Below are 19,996 nucleotides of genomic sequence, written 5' to 3'. Positions count from 1 at the left end.
TGCATTTGATGCTCATATTCAAGCAGACCGCCATTAAAAATGTTCAAATCTCAATAAGTACCACTTCAAGCAGACATTTTTTTTTCAATTATTTACTGATGTCATGAGACATTGCTATCAATACTATTATTGCTGAGTGATTATCAATCATTCATCAATCTTATTTGCTACTATAATTCTCATTTATGAGGAATGTATAACGATTCATCCAGTTCAGAGATATCGTTGTAATCATGCCGTCTGCGCTATTCCTACCCGAATATGAGATAATCCCATGACAGTTTAGTAATATATTTTCTACGAGCGCATCGAAAAAGATGCGTACGTAGAAATTAATAATGCTTCATAATTATCATTCGGGATGTCAATAGTAAGATGAAACCGTCAATTACCTCTGACTTATGACCGCTCATTGTCAATCTCTGAAGGAAAAGGCGCGAATGAATAAGGAGTGTCGTAATAAAACAGGGCGATGACAATGCAGATAAATAAATAATAACTTTAAAAAAAGAAAATTTACTGAGAGAACACAAAGAAACTATTCATTTTTTGTTGAATAATACATGCATTATTTTCCTAAACAGAAAATATATAATCAAAGATCCTCCTTACCAGGGGGGTATACATTTTTTAACAAAGACTAAAGTCAGTGACGCATGGTCTCTCTGAGGGCGACATAAATCACGAACAGAGAAGAAATAAAATCTCATTCATGTTTTTACACCGCATTTTTCTCTCACGACCCTCGTATAACATTGACACAACCTTTGAATGATCATTAAGAAAAACGAACATCTGGTGCATTAGGCATGTGAATTGATGACAATCTAGAGGATGCTCTATTAGATTATAGTCGTCGTGTTTTGAATGAGCTACGGCCGAGCCGCGTGAACTTTATTTCTAGAAAGTGTGTGACGCTGGAACAAAGGGAACTATTTTCGTGGTCATCATAATGTGACTGCCTAGGCGCACGTTTTGAATTCGTTTTGAAATGGTAGGAAAATAGAGATTTACTGATAAAAGTTTCTGGATGTATTCAGATATTCTCAATTCTAAGGGTCAGTGCTCAAATTTTTCAACCCATGCTATCGAGAGGCAATTCTTTAATCAGAATGACTGACCAGAATAATTTATAGCTTATAAACTATATCATATTGATCGCGCAATACATCAACGAAGAATGCAATTAATTTACACATTATAAAAACTGGTTGCACAATGTGACCATTTTTTGACACGCTGAAACAGATCTCCTACAACGGCCCCAATTAGTGACACTTGATTGAGCTTGGCCTGCACCTGAGACCAGTTCCATGAGATTACCTGCGTTTTAACGAGTATGGTTTAACGTTTTGCAGATCGCATTAATGGAAGTAGGTGTACGACATGTGAATACTGACTTGTTGAAAGTTTTAATTCACATTATGATTTAAAATGAAAGTAAACCGTGAGTAGTAGTGCAAATAGTTTGCAATTATTAGGGAAAAAATTGATGAGTTTGCGTTTCAAACGAAGAAGAGTGAAAGATAGAGCCAGACAAAATAAGACAGTCGTGTGAAAAAAATTGTAATAAGAAATTAAACATAGTTTCAATTGCACAGTGACGACAAATCGGAATGCATTATGATAGTCAGGACGGAAAATTGATTTAATTCAAGTATGAAATTACTAACATATTGATCAATGTGGTAACTTCTCCGTCTGAGTCGTAATAAAATACATACTCGTAATTCAAAGGCTCATTATAGGTACATCTCAAGTGCCCAACTCTCCGTAAACTAAAAACATTGAGTAAATGCATGCATAATTATATTAAATTACAAGAAACTACGGACGCAAAAGGAAGTAAATGAAATTGATTCGAAAATACTTGGAATGAGCGAGTAGCTTGGACTAATTTGGACTGGAAATAATTTTTTAGGCCTTTACATTCCTTTTAATTGATGTCACAATAAATTAGATTTTGCATTGAAGGTGATTTGTGTTTATAATATTTTATAAATCTCTCATGAGTTCGCAAAATGAAATAAAAATTTAATTCATGATGAAATTAAATGAAACAAATTCTTAGATTGAATATGAACGCAAAAATAGACAAGTTTAATACGGTTTATTAAATAATATTATTAAATACATTTTACTGATTTTAATTAAAATAGGCCGGTATTCAAACCCAGCATAACAAATATTTATTTTCAGATGAGCCGGCAGGTTAATATTTCTAGGATCGTATGGACGATCCATTAAATATTTGCTGATACCAACAAAAAAATTCACCCGTGGTGATGGGTGGTCATTACGGCCGATTGTCAGCGGTGGAATTCGGCAGGTTTAATCATGTTCCAAATGGTTTGGCTGCGATTTTCTTCAACAAACGTGTTGTTAGCATGATATCTAACCTTTTGTGAGTATCAAAACGAGTAAATTCAAAATACCATCACGTGTTTTAAGTTAATTCTGACGATTTAAAGAAAAACAAATTATATGTTACCCTTCACCCAGAAAAAAGGAAAATAAATAAATATTTTAAAACGATATTAGTGAGCAATCTGGAACGATAAAGAACTAATTGAAATAATATTTATTTTAGAAAGGCAAATAAAGCATAGCAACACGACATAACATCACAACACGAGCAATCCTGATTTTGTCATATAACTGAAGCGCTTTCACGAAGTTGCTTATAATTTGGCTTGCTCATATCAAGTAATGGATTATCACTAGAACTCAAGTTCATTTCCTACAATCCGGAGAACATAATGTTTCGAATATATAAGATTATATACCCAGCTATGAATTTATAGCTTGAATGATTTATTAATGAGCTGAAAACAATAAAGATTGAAACTTGAATCACTTCGAAGCTCATGCAGAGTAGAAATGGCATCGGTGCGTGCATACAATGGACCTGACCAACCGTCAGTCTTTTTTGTGTGAAGGAGAAAGCCAAGAATTCTCAGGCCTGAAAAAATGTTGCGCTACCTTTTGAGGCTATTCCACCTATTCCATATGTCTTTGGGCATTCTGAATTCGAAAGTGAAAAAGGTTTTGTTTTAAAAGGAGTTAAAATTTTCTAAGTATTTTTGTTACAGTTTCAGAGGAGGCACTAATTATTTAAACGTAAATAAAATGATCAAGTTAAATTCGATTTCAAAGGTTGAAAAAATGAAGCAGGAATGAGCTTACTGAGGCTCCTTAAAAAGTGATTCTCATTTCCTGCGTAGCGCCTCCAAGTACACTTACGACTGCATATGTAGCCTCTGGAATGTAGCTCTTGAGCGACCAAGAGTAGTCTGCCATTCCATAGTACCCAGCAGTAGTTGGCCATTACGACATTTTGTCTTCCTAAGTATCCAACAGTAGTACCCATTACTCACTTATAATTGTATACAAATTACCTTGCACAAAAGTTTCGGGGCTACTAATAAATTTTTATCCTATGGCCGCACCCGAGTCGTTGCCAGCCGAGTTAACAGGAGGAATTGTTATGCTAATATACGTAGACCGTGCGTCCCGCAGCACTCGAGGGAAGGGTTGAGTAATCATGTGAGAAGAGGGCTCCTTGTTTATGTTTATTGAGAAAATTGTTTGTTTGTTATGTTTATTGAAAAAGTTAATAGACAACGACTGCATAGGGTATACTAATTAGGACGAGAAAATAATTCGCGAAATTTAATGCTACGTAACGAAAACTGTGCGCACTGAAATACGGTTTATTGAAACAACTGTTTTTATTTATCCATTAATTAAATTAGAAAGTAGGCCGGTGCAGCCTGACAAGGCCGGGAGATTGCTTATATGGTCAGATAAGGACCCAACACCTTCATAGTGAGACAGCCATGCAACCGATGAACCCCAGCCGTTCCGCGGGGGCCGTATTATCGAAACTTCGTAAGTACGCAAAATCGACTTACGAGTGGCGTTGCTATGACAACGTAATACTAGCGGTGGTATTATAAAAACATTTGCGCGGGAAAAATTTGCGCGGGAAAAAAATTTAGGCTTTTAGCTAAGACTTGCGTACGAAAGTTTTGATAATGCCAAAATTAGGGTGTATTTACGTACCACAGAATTTTTTTGTCGTAAGTACAAAAAGTTACGAAGTTTTGATAATCCGGCCCTGGCCACTGCCCATTTATCACTTAGAAGTAAGGATAAATTTTATTCCAACCGGAAAAATATTTAACGTAAAGAACAGCACCTTTGCTTTAGTTAGGTCAAGAAGAAGAGTAAAGCTAGGACAGCTTCCGAGACAGTCTGGCCTTACGAGACCGCGGACTTACGTCTTGTGTGAAGCTGAAGGGGCGTATGGCCTGAAGACGGCGGGTGCTCCGACCGAGACACGGAAGATCATGCCCGGAGGTGAATGGACTAGTCCCTCATAACTGAAGTCCGCTAACAGCGATGAATCAGCGACCAAAATCAAGTCATGGTCTCCTGCAGTAGACTGAAAAAATACGATTGCCACAGAGATGTTGGTCACTGGATGAGAGGCGAGCGGAGACTGAAGATAGTTAGCCGCTGGAGCTGCAGTTTTCTTGCGTCTAGAGGAAATGCGGAGACACAAACCCACATAATACAAAGTCACCGGGAATGGTGTCAGGCTATTTAATGTATTTGATTGTATCGGCGTTTCGAATCTGAACGAAAATAGTTTTAAGGGTAATTAAAGCAATAGAATATCAGTGACCACTTAAATTAGTATGATAAAGATTATCTTAAAACAAAACTACATTATTATATAACCACACTACTTCTCAGCAAACTTGTGAGCCAAAAGCAATTATAGACTCAGACTAATATGAATTGCGTGTGTACTATTTAAATATATTTATATCTCGTGCGATAGTATCAGTGTGATTATCTAGAATAGAAGAAGAAATATGTCTCAAGGTATCAATGGATCTGACTATCAGCAAAAGCTAAAAAACAAAATTGAAGTACAATAACTTCCCCACAAAAAAAAAAAACACTTGGGAGATGAAAAGTGGACTCAAAGTCATTCAAGAATGTAAAGACTTGCTTCCATGTTACTTGATTTTGTTTAAGTGCTCAGATACATGTAGAGTTAAAGCTTTATAGTTGGAATGCGAGGCTGGAAACTCTAGCTTGCGGCGAAAGGCCGACGATCGGTCGGCCGCTGCTGGCTCATCCATGGCGTGCAATTGTCCTGACCAGATTTCCATTGTTGTCCAGGCCATCAATAATTTGCGAGACTGACACACTGCACTGAACTTCGATTAGTTTAGAAATTCCGAAGTTGCGCGAATACAATAAAATAAAAATCCTTTGACCAGCTCTGCATCGTTTATTATTCACTGGAGTGAGGCTCAAAGATAGCCAAACTATTCTCTCTAGTTTTGTAGAACACGAAAGCTGGGCTTTGAAACGTGAGCTTCTGTGCCGACTGACAACTGCAATAAAATAAATTTGACGTATTGCGAGCGGCAGCTTTACCTTTGGAGCGATTAGTTTTGAAAATGCTGATGTTAAGGAACTAATGCTTTAAGGTCGCATGTTTACTTGTAATGATAACTATCGAAAATAGGTATTTCGCCTATTCAAGCCCAGTCTAACGCAAATGTGGGCAACGATGTCGACTAGTGTGGGTTGATGCAGGAAGATCCGACCATACCAAGATTTGAGTGTTGATCAGTCGTAAAGAATCATATGCGTGGCTAAACTATCAATTGCAGGTTTATCGCTATATAGATCAAACAAATGAGTTAATCTCATATAAAAAAATTGTCATGCCTAAACTTGTAATTTCGCTCTTATAGAATAAAAATTCTGAGAGCTACGAAAAAAAGTCATGTGATATATTTTATCGTTTATGATTAAATGTATTCATAACTGAGTGATGAACACATTCGAAATGCTTAATTATATACATATTGGAATATAAACAGTATAAAAAAGGGGTTCAGAAGTTCCAGTAAAGAGGTCCTAGTGAAGGGGTTCTGAAAAAGGGTTCAGAAGTTCCAGTGATTCACTCGACGGTACAGTATTATCAAAATCCCGAAGGCCCAGCCAAATAATTCGTCACAATTAGCACAATTCAAGGTTGAGCTGTGTTCAACATTTTATTATTTTATTTTTGTTTTTGAAGCTCTAAATCTCCTTGAAGCCAGCATGCAATCCTCGGAGTATTGTGCATATGTATTTTAAGTATATAAGAAATAGATTTCAAGTGAGTGCTACTTCTGAGTACCAAACTTATGAATGATGCACCATGTATTGACGGAATCACTGCTCTTAACGCTTTACCACCGTATGTCACTCTCCGGGAACATAACTTCCAACTTAGATTACATGTAGACTACTGAGTGTAGCAACCTGAGAACGTTTGTACGCAACAGAGAACATTTTAAAGTTGTCGTACGTGGCGGCAACCATCAGTGCAAGTCATTTTGCGCTCACTAGAACGTATCCTTTTTGGGGTGTAGGCGCGTGACAATATTGCTCCGGTTACTCATGGGGTAGAGGGTTGAGCAACTCGAATTATATTTACTAGGTGGACTGCCACGCTCAGAGGACGATGTAGAATATATCTGCTTGCTTTCCAATGTCTTCGGATTGAAACTGTAAGCTTATTTACATATATTGCTTTCCGAGCGCAATTTCGTGTGAGAAATAAAAGAACTGATTCATATGTCATATTGCAAAGTAAAAACTACAGCTGGAGATTTTCTCATTCACTCAGCTGACATGTCAAAATGAATCAAGTGACAAAGCTGGTTTGATATTGAATTCATACACCATCTTTCTAAAAATTCCAGTAGCCAGGAAAATTTTTACAATAGTTCAGTTTCAAACTCTTGAAATAAAACTTTTGATCTTCAAACTCAGTTGTTAAGCGGTCAAACTTAGGACTTGAATTGTTAAATGGATTTTTGAGAAATTAATGGCTAATAAAAGAATTAGATAAAGTAGTAACTTTCAGGATTGAAAAACAGTTGTACGTTAAAACGCTGGTCAAATAATTAACTTTTTAAATTCAACTTGAAAATTCCCCCGAACCCAAAAATTCATTCACTTCAAAATAAAAATGATCATGTGAAAATTTCACAAGTGTCAGTTCAACCGTTTCTGAAATAGAGTTAGTATATATAACTTTTCGATTCAACGCAAAAATTACTCCAAACATGAAAATTTATTCACTCTTTAATGACATAAGTTCTGTTAAAATTTAACTAGTGTCTGTTCAGCCATTTGTGAGGTAAAATCAGTATAAATAACTTTTTAAACTCAATTTGAAAATTCACCTAGACCCAGTATATTATTTACTTTGAAACAAAGTTTAGCCGTTTATGAAATAGATGTAATACTGATAATTTTCTATTTTCAACTTGAAAATTTTCTTAAACTTTGGAATTTGTTCACTTTACAATGGCACAAATGCTGTTCAAATTTCACTATTGTCAGTTCAGCCGTTACCTAGATAGAATTAATTTAAATAACTTTCTTACTTCAACTTTAAAATCAACCCATAACTAGAAATTTATTCAATTTAAATAGGCAAAAATTCTGTTCAATTTTCACGACATTCAGTTCAGCCGTTTTTGAAGCTGAATTGAAAATAAAATTGCATATACAACTTGAAAACTTCTCCAAAACTATGAATTTATTCAATTTAAAATTGCTACAATGGTACTCAAATTTCACGGGTGTCGGTTCTGCCGTTCTGAAAACAGCTTTGGTGTAAATAACTTTCTCAATTCAATTTTGAAATGCAAAAGAACCAAAATATGCATTCGTTATAAAACGGCAAAAATGCCTTTTAATTTCACTAGCGTCAGTTCAGCCATTTTTGAAATAAAATTAGTATTAATATCTTTCAACATTCAACTTGGAATATTTTTTAAACGTACAAATTTATTCATTTGACTATGGCAAAAAATATGTTTGAATTTCACGACATTCAGTTCAGCCGTTTTTTTAAATAAAATTAGTATAAATAACTTTTCCAATTCAACTTGAAAATACCTCAAAACCAGGAAATTTATTTAATTTAAAACGCCAATAACGATATTCGAATTTCACGAGTGTCAGTTCAGCCGTTTATGAATTAAAATTATTTTAAATAATTTTATAAATTCAACTTGAGAATCCTCTCAAACATAAAATGTATTCACATTGAAATTGCAAAAATACTGTTCAAATTTCACTAGTATCCGTTCTGCCATTTCGGAAATATAATTAGTATAAATAACTTTTTATATTCCACTTGAAAATCCCCACAATACTGAAACTCAACATACTTTAAAACAGCAAAAATGCTGTTCAAATTGCCCGAGTTTTAGTTATGCCATTTTTGAAATAGAATTAATAAATGCAATTTTTCAATTCAACCATGGCAAATACTATTCAAACAAATAACTTACCTTATTAAACCTGAAAATTTATTCGGACCTAAAAATGTATTCATTTCAACACGGCAAAAATTCTATTTGAATTTTACGACCTTCAGTTAAGCCGTTTTTGAAATAGAATTAAAATTAATAACTTTTTATTTTCAACTTGAAAATTTCCCCAAACTTGGAAATTTATTCACTTTTCAATGATATAACTGCAGTTAAAGTTTGTTGAGTGTCAGTTCAGCCATTACTGTGATAGAATTATCATGAACATTTCGAATTCAACTTAAAAATTCCCAAAATCTAGAAATCTATTCACTTTAAAACTAATAAAGTGCGGTATAAATTTCACGTTCGTCAGCTCAGCCGTTATGGAATAGAATCAGTATAAGTACCTTTTCAAATTCAATTTAAAATTTTCCCCGAACCTAGCAATAATTTTCATGGAGCACGATTTTCTAGATAACATTATTGAAAATATCCAAATCGATTTGTGACCAGGAAAGGTAACAGCAGCGACCAAAATTATTGTAATTGGTTCCTAAATGCGCCAGATAAATCCCATCTGTAAGCGTAAAATACTCAGTAGTATTGGGAGCAGTCATGGAAGAAGGGCGCTCTCCGAACATAACATAGTCATTTCGTTTACAAGGTCGCACGAATTTAATGCAATCTTTAACCGCGTTGAGGTTACCGGTCATTGAAAATGATGTTCCGTGCGTTGGGCGACCTCATAAATGGGCGATACCACGGTAATTGTTCTTCATGTGTACAAGAATTAATTTATGTTCTTATGGACATTACCGTTCTTCTGAACTACGTATAATTTGAACATCTAAACTTATTTGTTTTGTTTTGATGCAATCGCACTGTATTTTTTCTACAATCTTGGTATGAAATACCACCTAGATGCTCAGGAGAAAATAGTTATTTGAGGTGGTTAACATGGCACTTCATGGTTTAAAGGCAATAAAATATCTTCTGAAGTCGCACAAAAAACTCACTCGTAAGTTAACTTGATACGTTACAAAATGTTTGTGTAAATAATAGTGCTGTCGTCGCTATTTTTGCTTCTGCAGGGATAAAATCCCAACGAGTTAAATACAACAGGAATTAAATTATCAGTCATTTCGATGATAAACAAGAACATTACCGCTTGTCTGATTTGGTATAAAAAAGCTGCAATGAATCGTACATATCTTTTCTCGAGGAAACACGAAAAATTCTTTTGCTCAATTCTTTGGCAACGTTTCCCCCTAAAAAATTTCAGGTGTAAATAACATATGCAAAATTTTAAATGCAGAAATAAAATATCACTCAGCATGATTCCTATCTTAAAGGAATGGGGGGAATGACTTCGGAGAGGAAATTTCCATGCATTTCTCTCAAATTAACTCAGCGTAATAAGGCAAAAATTATATTTTTTGTTGGATTTGAAATGTATTTTGGCTTTGTAAATCGAGCTTGTCTCCAAGAGAGCGCATGATGCTATTCTATAATCTTCAGTCAATTCCATGCATTGAAGGGCAATGGCACTGAACTTCATCATGGCGCTGAATTTCGTATTTTGTATCTTGGTAACACCTCTATATTCCGCAGAATTCACGAGGCAATTTTCCGGACCTGAGGTCTTCGGGCGTTCCGATTTTCCAGCGTTCAGGCACAGCTGCGGACGGCTGTAAATTTCCGGGCATGGAGAGTCGGTCTCCAATAAATACACAACCCGATCGGGATCGACGCCGCATGAACCTATCCCTGAGAACTATAATAAAAGAGACCCAGGGCTCTGACAAGGGGATTATTCTATCGCCTTACGTAAGGCCAACTTACGGGTGAATGCTTTTGTACGATGTATGATATTGCTTTTGTACGGTGTATGTATTCATCATTTAAACATTTTTTTTATTTCTTGAACATAAGATATAACTTCATCAATTGATATTGATTGGCAGTCAGATAGTGATTGTTGCGTGGCTTTAAAGAGACCTCGTTGGTCACAATTATAAAGCAGGGGGTGTAGTACAGTCCGAAGTCTATTCTCACACATATGTGTGTTGGTTTGAAAATTATTTGCATATCAACAATGCTTAAAAGAAGTAGGAACAAATGAAATGGGTGGCTAATATCGTATGCAAGATGCAAATAATCTCATGCTGAGTCAAGATTAGCCATAACATTAACAAATACAGTGGTTATTGCGGATTTCAGTTGAAATGAATGCCAATTCTTCTTTACGACCAGTAATAAGTTAAAGAAGTAGCAATGGACTAAAAATCCTCCACTTTAATCAAATTAACAAGTTTGCATCACCAGTACTTTTGTCTCCATTGTATGAGTGTTTATTGAATTTTTTAGAAATCCCAAACCTTTATATTAACTGCTTTTAAGGGTTTCTTCAGGCATCGTAAGCTGCTCAAAAGTTTCAGAGCGATTGTAAAGAACTGCGTTGCATATTTATTGCCTCTAGAGCACAATAAATACGAAATGTAGGAAATAAGAAAATTAAGCAGCTATGTCAAAATATTTATTACGAAGCACTATTGGAGATTCGAGTACGTAAACTTGAGACGTAGGAACGCAGTGTAGATATATCGTGACAACAAAAAATTATTGCCAGCTTATCTGATATTCTAAATGACCGACTGATGATATTAGCTCTAACGTCATTATTAATAACTCTTACCTTAAAGATAAATTGTTGATTTAAGAATGAATTTGATTTAAAAGAAAATTTGTGAGCGACTTCCAATTTCTTTCATTAAGCAAAGCTGTAGTGCTTCGAAGAAAAAACTTTGTAGTTGGTGTGGGTGAAATTGTGAAATAATTGCCTATGGCTATTTCGTGTTTAAAACAGATTTTGTTGCTCGGGAAACGTGTTGATGAATTTAAACCTTTAGGTGAGAATTGTCATTGTATAGCCATGCGTTAATTTGTTAAATTGTCCTAATTCTAATTTATTTATCATATTTTACTGTTATCCAGCTTGCTTTTTATTAATGATAATTCACGCAATGCAGTTGTATTACATGACTTAGGAGTTTTGTGAATTTTTTATGATGTTATTGACTTTGTTTGAATTTTATCACTTACGTCAGTACGCCGGTCTGTGTGAAAACCTTACAGGTTTGTCGTTAACTGTAATATAATTAATTTATCATAATTATTAAGAATATTTACTGTTGACAAGATTAGTCCTGGCTCACGAATAATTTCATAATTTAGAGGTCAAATAATAAATTCTATTGTAATAGAATATAAATTGCCTTGGAGCAATTGTTTTCAACAGGTATTTAGAGGAAGGTTATTCATTAATTATTATTGGAAAAAACTTCATGGTTAATGGTGAGTTTCTATATCACAAATGTAAACCCATTTTACGTATTCCATGTTCCGTAATGGAAAAGTTGAAAAAACCTTGTTGCGTAGTTGAGAAAAACAAGCCCTTGCTTCATGGAAAATATATCTTGCAGAAAATTATGCTCCCAGAAGATCATTTCCTTTTCTGCTCTATTTAATTTCCTCAATTGCGGTTATAGAGCAAGGATTCTTAGCATTGCAGTTAGATGGAATATTTATGCCGCAATTGGGGGTATAAACAGCGAATGCAGATGCCCTTTATGAGGATAAAGGTTTCTGCCTAAAAGGTCGTAAAAGGTTCCATGTTGGGGCATTTATTTCTCAATGGCGGCATTCAAAAAATTGTAAAATAAAAAATTCAGATGAATCGAAAATTTTTTTCTAGGAAAATCTGCGTTACTTATGCATTTTGATCAATACAAGATATAAACCAATACAATACAAAATCAATACAAGATGTAATTTCTAGAAAATAGTCAATAAAAATATTTATCGCCAGTACGAGTTAGTTTTTAAATGAACAGATGAAATTTATGAAAAATGCAAGCTTTCAATAACTCACAAAATTTTTGGAGAAATATGATGATTTCCTTAATATTAGAAATTTTAAATGAACAGATTTATCATCTTGCATGAATTGCTTCAAAGTAAAGTTTTTTTTATCTATTTCAGTATTCCATTCGGCGTCTACCTTACAAAAGCTTGAAAAAATTTTTTGCTCCAATGAAATAACATAAATAAATTTATTACTTAATGAACTCGTTAAGTCCGCATGTTAATTAAATTTGTTCTACATTATTTGTGTGGCTTATTAAGATCTTTAAGACCCATGACAAATTTTTATTATTATTTGTGCAATACCAATTCAGAATCCCTAAGTCGTTCGGTATTCATGATAACGATGAATTATTGCAGAGTAGTTTATTTCTGCGGATAAAAAGCGTATGAGGAGATAGCGAAAGGCTCTTTACTGGGCCCAATTTCATGGAGCTGAAGCTCATCCGATTACTTCGTATAGGACCTTGCTGAGGCTTACAACTGGATGACGTGCGCGTCCGGTCATACGAATGACAGTTACGATGGCAAAAATTTATCCTTTTGCTGCACTAGTGAATTCACTTATCAACAGTAATATGTGTGTGTTAGTACTAAATTCATTAATCTGATTAAAAAGATTAAGTTAATGAGATGGATTAATATCAATTCATTTTTAGAAGTTATTAAAAAATTTTCAATTTTGGAATTAATTTAAATTCAAACTAGAAGATCTAATTGGATACCTGCTCAAGTTATGGGGCATGCAATTAAGTCTCTGTAAATTAACTTCGATTTGATTATGCCTGGCAACTTTGCTTGGTTACTGAGAATAAATTTAACGAGGGACTAAGAAATTTACCTGAACTTCTATCTTAGAGTTCGAGGGAATTTATGTTATGTTTATTTTTTTCAATTCAATCATTTGATTAAGGTGCGAAATAAATTATTACTTAGATTCCTTTGTTTGTCCAATTTTTGGTAACATAGTTGGAAAAAATAAGTTGAATATATATAGCTCTGGCAGCCTTCTCAGCATATTGGGACAGTTTTGAGCGCAAATAACTGAAAAAATGTATCAAGTGAATGGATTGCCGAAACAGAACATATGTTCAAGATAAATTAATAACATAACATAACATAGTGATGTCGGCTCTGAAGTGTAGGCCTGATGTGGCCTGTCGCCGATTCTTTTCCATTTCGTGCCTTGTTCATAGATCTTCACAATTTTGATTGAACTGCACTAAAATTGAACCTTTCACTGAAATCGTTTCGGTACAAAATTCGCGAGATAAGTCAAACCGGCATAGTAAAAAGTGAGAAAGTTGGGACCCGCAAACACTACGTGCGTCCTCGATCACTGCCAGAACTCAACTATCCAAGATATTATTCATATATATATTCATATATATATATTCATATATTGATATTCACGAAGAGAATAGAACCAAATGACTAGGAAGAATGAAGAAATTCAGAATATGTATTTGATACGCATATATAGTAGGGCATATGTTCATTAGGATCAACATCTGGATGAAGAATGAGTATAAACACTTTATACGAACAAGATTGAAGACCAGATAGTGAGTTTTATTTATGATTTTCTTGTTACTTGTTCAAAAGGTCGAACTATATTTTTTATACGTGACGGTAGATTGAAAATCAAGTTTCCGAAATACATATAGCTATTATTACAACGTTTCTAATATATCTAAATTCATTATCTGGTTTGAAGATGCATTGAGTGATGAAATTTTGATCGCAATAACTACAAAATCGTTTATTTAAATATGATAATAATTAAAAATTAGATTTGGATGGATATAAGTACAAAATCACTTAAAATGCATAATGCTCGAAAATAAAGGCTTAAAAATTATTCGAAAACAGTCTCAAAGATCTGATAAATCCGGTTGTTTGAAGGATGTTAGCTGGTGTACTATCCTTAATTATTAAGGTGTCCTATCCTCCTCAATCAAACTTGTCTCAATGAACAAATTCTGCCACCCTAAACTAATATAAAAACCTGAACTAATAAGAAATATTCTAATGGGCCTGATCTTTAAAAATAAAATACAGTGGTAGGATTAGTTTAGACGATTATCTTAACGTTTAAACTGTAAACGATTAAAAAATGTTCATTCATAGATAGATCCGAATTTATTAATAACATTTGAGCTTCTAAATATCGACAGATTTTATCTATTTCAGATTTTACTGATTTACGATGTTATCCACGAATTTTCTTAACCGGCAATACCAAGGAACGACAGTCCCTAATAATCAAGAATCCTGTTGTATCTGGAATTTTAATGGTTATTTTTTACCTGAAATATTTTTAAAAACTAATATCTGTTAACCGATACATATTTAACATAGAATACCCAAAAACTTAATAGCCGTTTCCAAGATCTTGGGTAATTTTAATTATATACTTACATGCATAAACCTAGTTAATCAAAAAATATAAATTTTGTGATTTACTTCCTATATTCCCAATGCCTCATAATTCATTCATTACAATAATTAAAAATTCAGGTCAAAGTATTTTCTGTGTTACGATAAATTTCGTCGATATGAGCTCAATAATTCTTATATACTCGCGGTGACAGGCATTCAGCGCGCGAAGACCTTAACACCCTCGCACAGACTAATGAATTTTAAACAAATATAAGACAGATTATAGGCATTATCGATTTATCGATGACAAGATATTTCAACAGTTTCTTTTATTCCACTTCTCAACGTCGTTACAAAAATATCTGATATTTTATTTATATTACAATGTCACGACAGACAAATCTCATGAGCTTGAGTATAGACCTTCCTAAAACATCTACCAAACGTGCTGCAGTAACATTTCTTTAATGGGCTGAATAATATTTCTGAATAGGCTGCCACAATTTAGTTAATTGCATAGTTCAAAATTATTGAAAGTCTACCCAACTTCGGTATTTTAAACGTCTCTGCAATCAAAACTTCCTGAGCAATCTTGAGAATTGCGTCCGTTTTTGTTGCTGCGGCTGCCAGATTGCAAACGTTGGTATTTATTCAAGAGCTGCGCACTGATTTTGCAGAGGTTTAAAGCCTCTGTAAATATGGGGAAGGCAAACTGTTGAAGACTTCCGTGAGCCGTCCGTGGACTTCTCGCCATAAGCTGTCAATATTGAAGTAACTTCTCTGACATTTCGGTGAAGCTTGAAGCTAACCATTGCCACAAACGATAAATTATATTGGAGACCAAAAATTTTAAATATTTATACTAATATAAACTGGAAAATATTATCTTGCAATTGATGAATAACCATCATAATCAGCAGGACCATCGGGCTTAAAAAAACTTTACTCTTCAAGTCTCGCAATTGGCTAAAGTAATCCAGTGAGACTCAATCTGAGACTGGGACTAATTTTGCACGGAACCAAGGACATTCGTCACTCACTTTAGTGAAGATAAAAGCAGAACTTATTTTAACTTTCGTTCATGTGGAATCCCTAGAAGTTGTGAGATTAGAAGAAAGCCATCAATTAAAAACGCGGACTACATCATTAGAGCCGCGGCTAAAAGTTTGGTCACTTTGATTACGTTTCGGAGGTCCAAGATTCGCTTCAAATTATTAGATAATATGGAAGGGAAAGCTCGGTGGGGAAGCCTGGTCATAAATCCTCATTGGCCCGACACCGTAATGCTGCTTTAGAATCGCTGCTTCCAATTTTTGAGTCTCTTCTAGTAACTATTTTAAGTCCAGGAAAATTAATTAAGGAACATTTGCATTTTCTCCTTTACCTGCTTTTTCTTCAAATGAAATCCGAGCACAAGTGCGGGAACTTTTTAATCCGGATAATTAACTTTGAAGTTAGTGAAATTTCAAGTGCTTATTAAAAAATTGTCATGTGAAAAACAATCTACGTCTGTGTTTGTGAACGAAAGATTTTGTATACAGATACAAAATTATTCTGAAAACGCGATGAACAAATTACAAGCTATACATACATTGTGAAATAAAATTTACCCGATATTTTCGGTTCAAATAGCTTTCATTTGCCAAAGTCATTCCAAAGCTACAAATAATCAAAACTACTCGGATCAGTAAAAAGAAGACTGATAATATTTACTATCACCTCACTTATCTGATTAATGAGAATTTTCGTGTAACGCGCGTAATTTCAAAATAGCAAATCAAATTGAACATTTTAAGCAGAAATAATTTATAACAAGATAACGATTCGCTTTTTCTTCCTATACATTATCGAAATTTTATTTACTTATAACAGAACTATTTGAAAATGCATCTAGATTTCTTATCATTTCAGTTATACAAGAATTAAACGGGACGTTCACAATAAAGGAACGTCCCGAAAATGCATTAAAATTGACAATGGACACAATATCATTGCAGAAAATTTGGTGAAATCAGTCATTACTAGCAAATTTTTCATGTTCTCGCCAGATTAGGAATAAAATAATAGTTTTCGAGTTTTTATTTTTGAATGATACGGATTGGAGCAACTGATTCATTAACTGATTCATTGCCGGAAGATTACTAGCAAATTCAGAAAAATTTTATTTCAGGTTTGGCTTTTAGAAATATTAAACTGATAAGAAATTTGTAATCATCTCGAAAGAAAACTCTAAATAGTGATATCACTGACCATTCATTGTTAGTGAGAAAAAGTGAGAACTACAGCAAGAAGTGAACAGAAAAACCCTGGACCCATTCATCATTAGTTGTAGTATTTAGTACATAATGAATAAAATTTATTGTGTTAGAAAAAAATTACTACCATCCATGGAGTACTAAGATTCAGAAATAATCTTCGCCAATATTCAATTGGTGGAGGTATGCAATAAATTAAAGATAAATTTCTGTATGCAAGACGATAACATTTCTTACTTGATCAAGTAAACACCACGTGGGTTTGAGAGGATTAGAGAAATGAGGAAAGGAAAATAAAAAGTTTCATGCATCCAAAATCATATATGTGTCAGAGACTTCTCTGTATACATGCCTGTAACATGTGAAGGTGATGACAAGCATTAAACTGTTATCTGAAGTAATAATATTACTCAAACATGTAATAGTTAGTTACGTTTCGTTTGCCGTCGGTGTATCACTCCCTCAAGAAAGATCACAACACAGGCTAATATATTGCCGAGAATGTAGAGCCAGAACGCTCCCTGCAATTGCTCTAAAGTCAACCGGGATGGATTTGCGGTTCCGGAGTCTCGGCGTTTGCGTCGGCCCGACTGTAAATAACATCCATCGCGCACGAACGTTCGGTACAACTTTTCAACAACGCCGAAACTTCGTAGCTGACGAATTCTGGGATGGATGAAACGAAATAATTGATTTTTTTATATTTTTTGTATTGTTTTGTGATTAAAAAAAGTGTCAGTTGATCATCAAGTTGTTTTAAATCACGTCCAAAGTTATTAGCCGGCAAATTCCAAATACTTTAATTGGGTAGTCGACTGAACATTGCTACATAGGAAATGCAGAGGAAACTTTAGAAATAGAATAACTGCCCGAATTAAATTAAGTTTTTTTACATTTGAAAAACGAAAGCTGGAAATTTCGCTAACCTGTGAAGACGATAAATAGCCTCTATATTTGTTTTTTCAAATGGAAGTTACACAAGATTTTTATGTAATTTCTGCACATGTTAAATGCATTAAATGATTGCTAAACGGCTTAATTTAATACATTTTAACTTCCAATATCGTTCATGTAGAGACGGTGTAGTCGATAAAAATAAGTCGATAGATTTAATTAAGCATTCAAGGAGTGATTTGCCCACCTTTTATTGAATGGTTCTTCGAACTGACTGTTGCGGCCACCGAATAATACGATGATACTGAAGCTGACGGAATCATCAGACATTCTGACGTTGCAGCTTCTGCCCAAGCCTCGGCCGTCCGCTAGGTTGATGCTCGTGGCGCGCTCTACCATCGCCCGCCGACTGTCTACTCGAGCCGAAATGTTTAAAGGAATTATTACAAATTTTTTGATAAATTAGTTTTCAATTAAAACTAATGAACGTATTTTGTAATCAACCGAACGACTCATAACTCCTATAATAGTGAACGGATTTGCTTGAATTTTGAAATATAAGTAGTTATTATCTACACGCTGCGGTAGGAATTATTACAGATTTTTTGATAAATTAGTTTTTTAATAATACGGACAACCTAATTTCTAACAATAGTAAAGTTTTACTCGCATTAACTCGTTATAATTATAATATCATCTAATATATATGTCGAAAGGATAATTACTTTTCAACTTTATTATTCGCTAGCATTTACAGCTTGTTACTGTAAGATGAGCCGCATAGGTTCAATGCAAAGAAAAGTTTTGCCGGTGCATTGGTATCTCAATGGCAACATGAAACTCAGATGATATGTTGCGCTTAGCAAAATATTCTTTTTGCACGTCAGATGTCGTTATCAGACTGATAAAGATGAGGGCAAGTTTGATAATTTCTTATCTGAAATTGGGTGAGATTGTAAACGAATCAATTCTTTTGATAACAGTCTGCTTCTTGAGCTGAAAATACTGAGCAGTACAACTCTATTTATGCTCATGGAATTTATCCTGTTGGTTGATTCTCTATTTTATGGTTAAGGCTTTATTTTAAATAAATAGTATTTTTAAATATTTTGGTAAATGTTTTCCAAATAAATAGTTGGGGCTAAATCTGATTCATATCAAAAAAGAGAAATGTGCTGCCAATGATACGTCAAATAATTTTCCCGTTGCCGTGTTAAAATGATTCGATTTCATGATTAAATTCAAATTGATTAACAACCTTCAGCAAACAAAACGTTATTATTATTATTTAGTCTGAGTTGATATTAAATAGTGATGCAATCTGAAATTCCGGCTTAATCATGGCAGTTGATGTGGCAAATTTTGCAATATTTTGTACTCACTGTGACTCAGGTGTGAACAGGTGTGAACTCACTGATAAAAGCTAGTTCTCCGTACATAACTCGACGTGATATTGCATCCCATATCAAGTTATCAGGGATTATTGCCTTTCTGTAGATTTCCCCCAACACTCCGGATTTGTTCTGAAAAATAGAAAGCGTTAAATTATTGAAGTATTAGTTAACAAAACGTTGACAACTCAATGAAGGGCGTCAGGAATGAAACTCAATACCTGCCAATTTTTAGGAAGTGAAAAGGATATGGAGTATGAATTACGTAGCCATTCTTCTGAAAAGCTGAGAGTCAACACTGGGAAATTTTTTGAAAATCAAAATGCTTGATTAACGCGAGGGCCATCGACAACTAATTACCTTTTTAGCGCATTTTCTCATTTATGGAAAAACGGCGCTATTTTGCTCGTCATGTTCGTCCGTTCGTCCGTCCGTCCGCCTGTCTGTCCGTCCGTCTGTCCGTGACCACGTTTTCGTCAACGAGAAAATGCGCTCTCTGTCACTCACTGCAGTGAGTACTGATTTATATTTTTTCTGAATGTTCACTGTTTAAGTTCTTGCCGAAGATTGTAGTTATGATTTATGTCAGTCGAGATTAAAGATTAGAGGCTTTAGCAAAGAGGAAAAAACTTTATCAATAGTAAAACTGTCAAATATTAGGTACGGAAAAAGTATATAACATAATTATTGAAATATTACTTACAAATGATTGTTTTAATTTATCTGAAAATCAAAATTATATTTATTTTCATCTAACTTTTCGCACTGCGTTTTTCCTTGATTTTGGCCCGACTTGTACTTAGTT

Source organism: Hyalella azteca, unplaced genomic scaffold (assembly GCF_000764305.2).
Source record: "Hyalella azteca isolate HAZT.00-mixed unplaced genomic scaffold, Hazt_2.0.2 contig17412, whole genome shotgun sequence".
NCBI classification, from domain to species: domain Eukaryota; kingdom Metazoa; phylum Arthropoda; class Malacostraca; order Amphipoda; family Hyalellidae; genus Hyalella; species Hyalella azteca.
Note: the sequence above shows the minus strand (reverse complement) of the source record.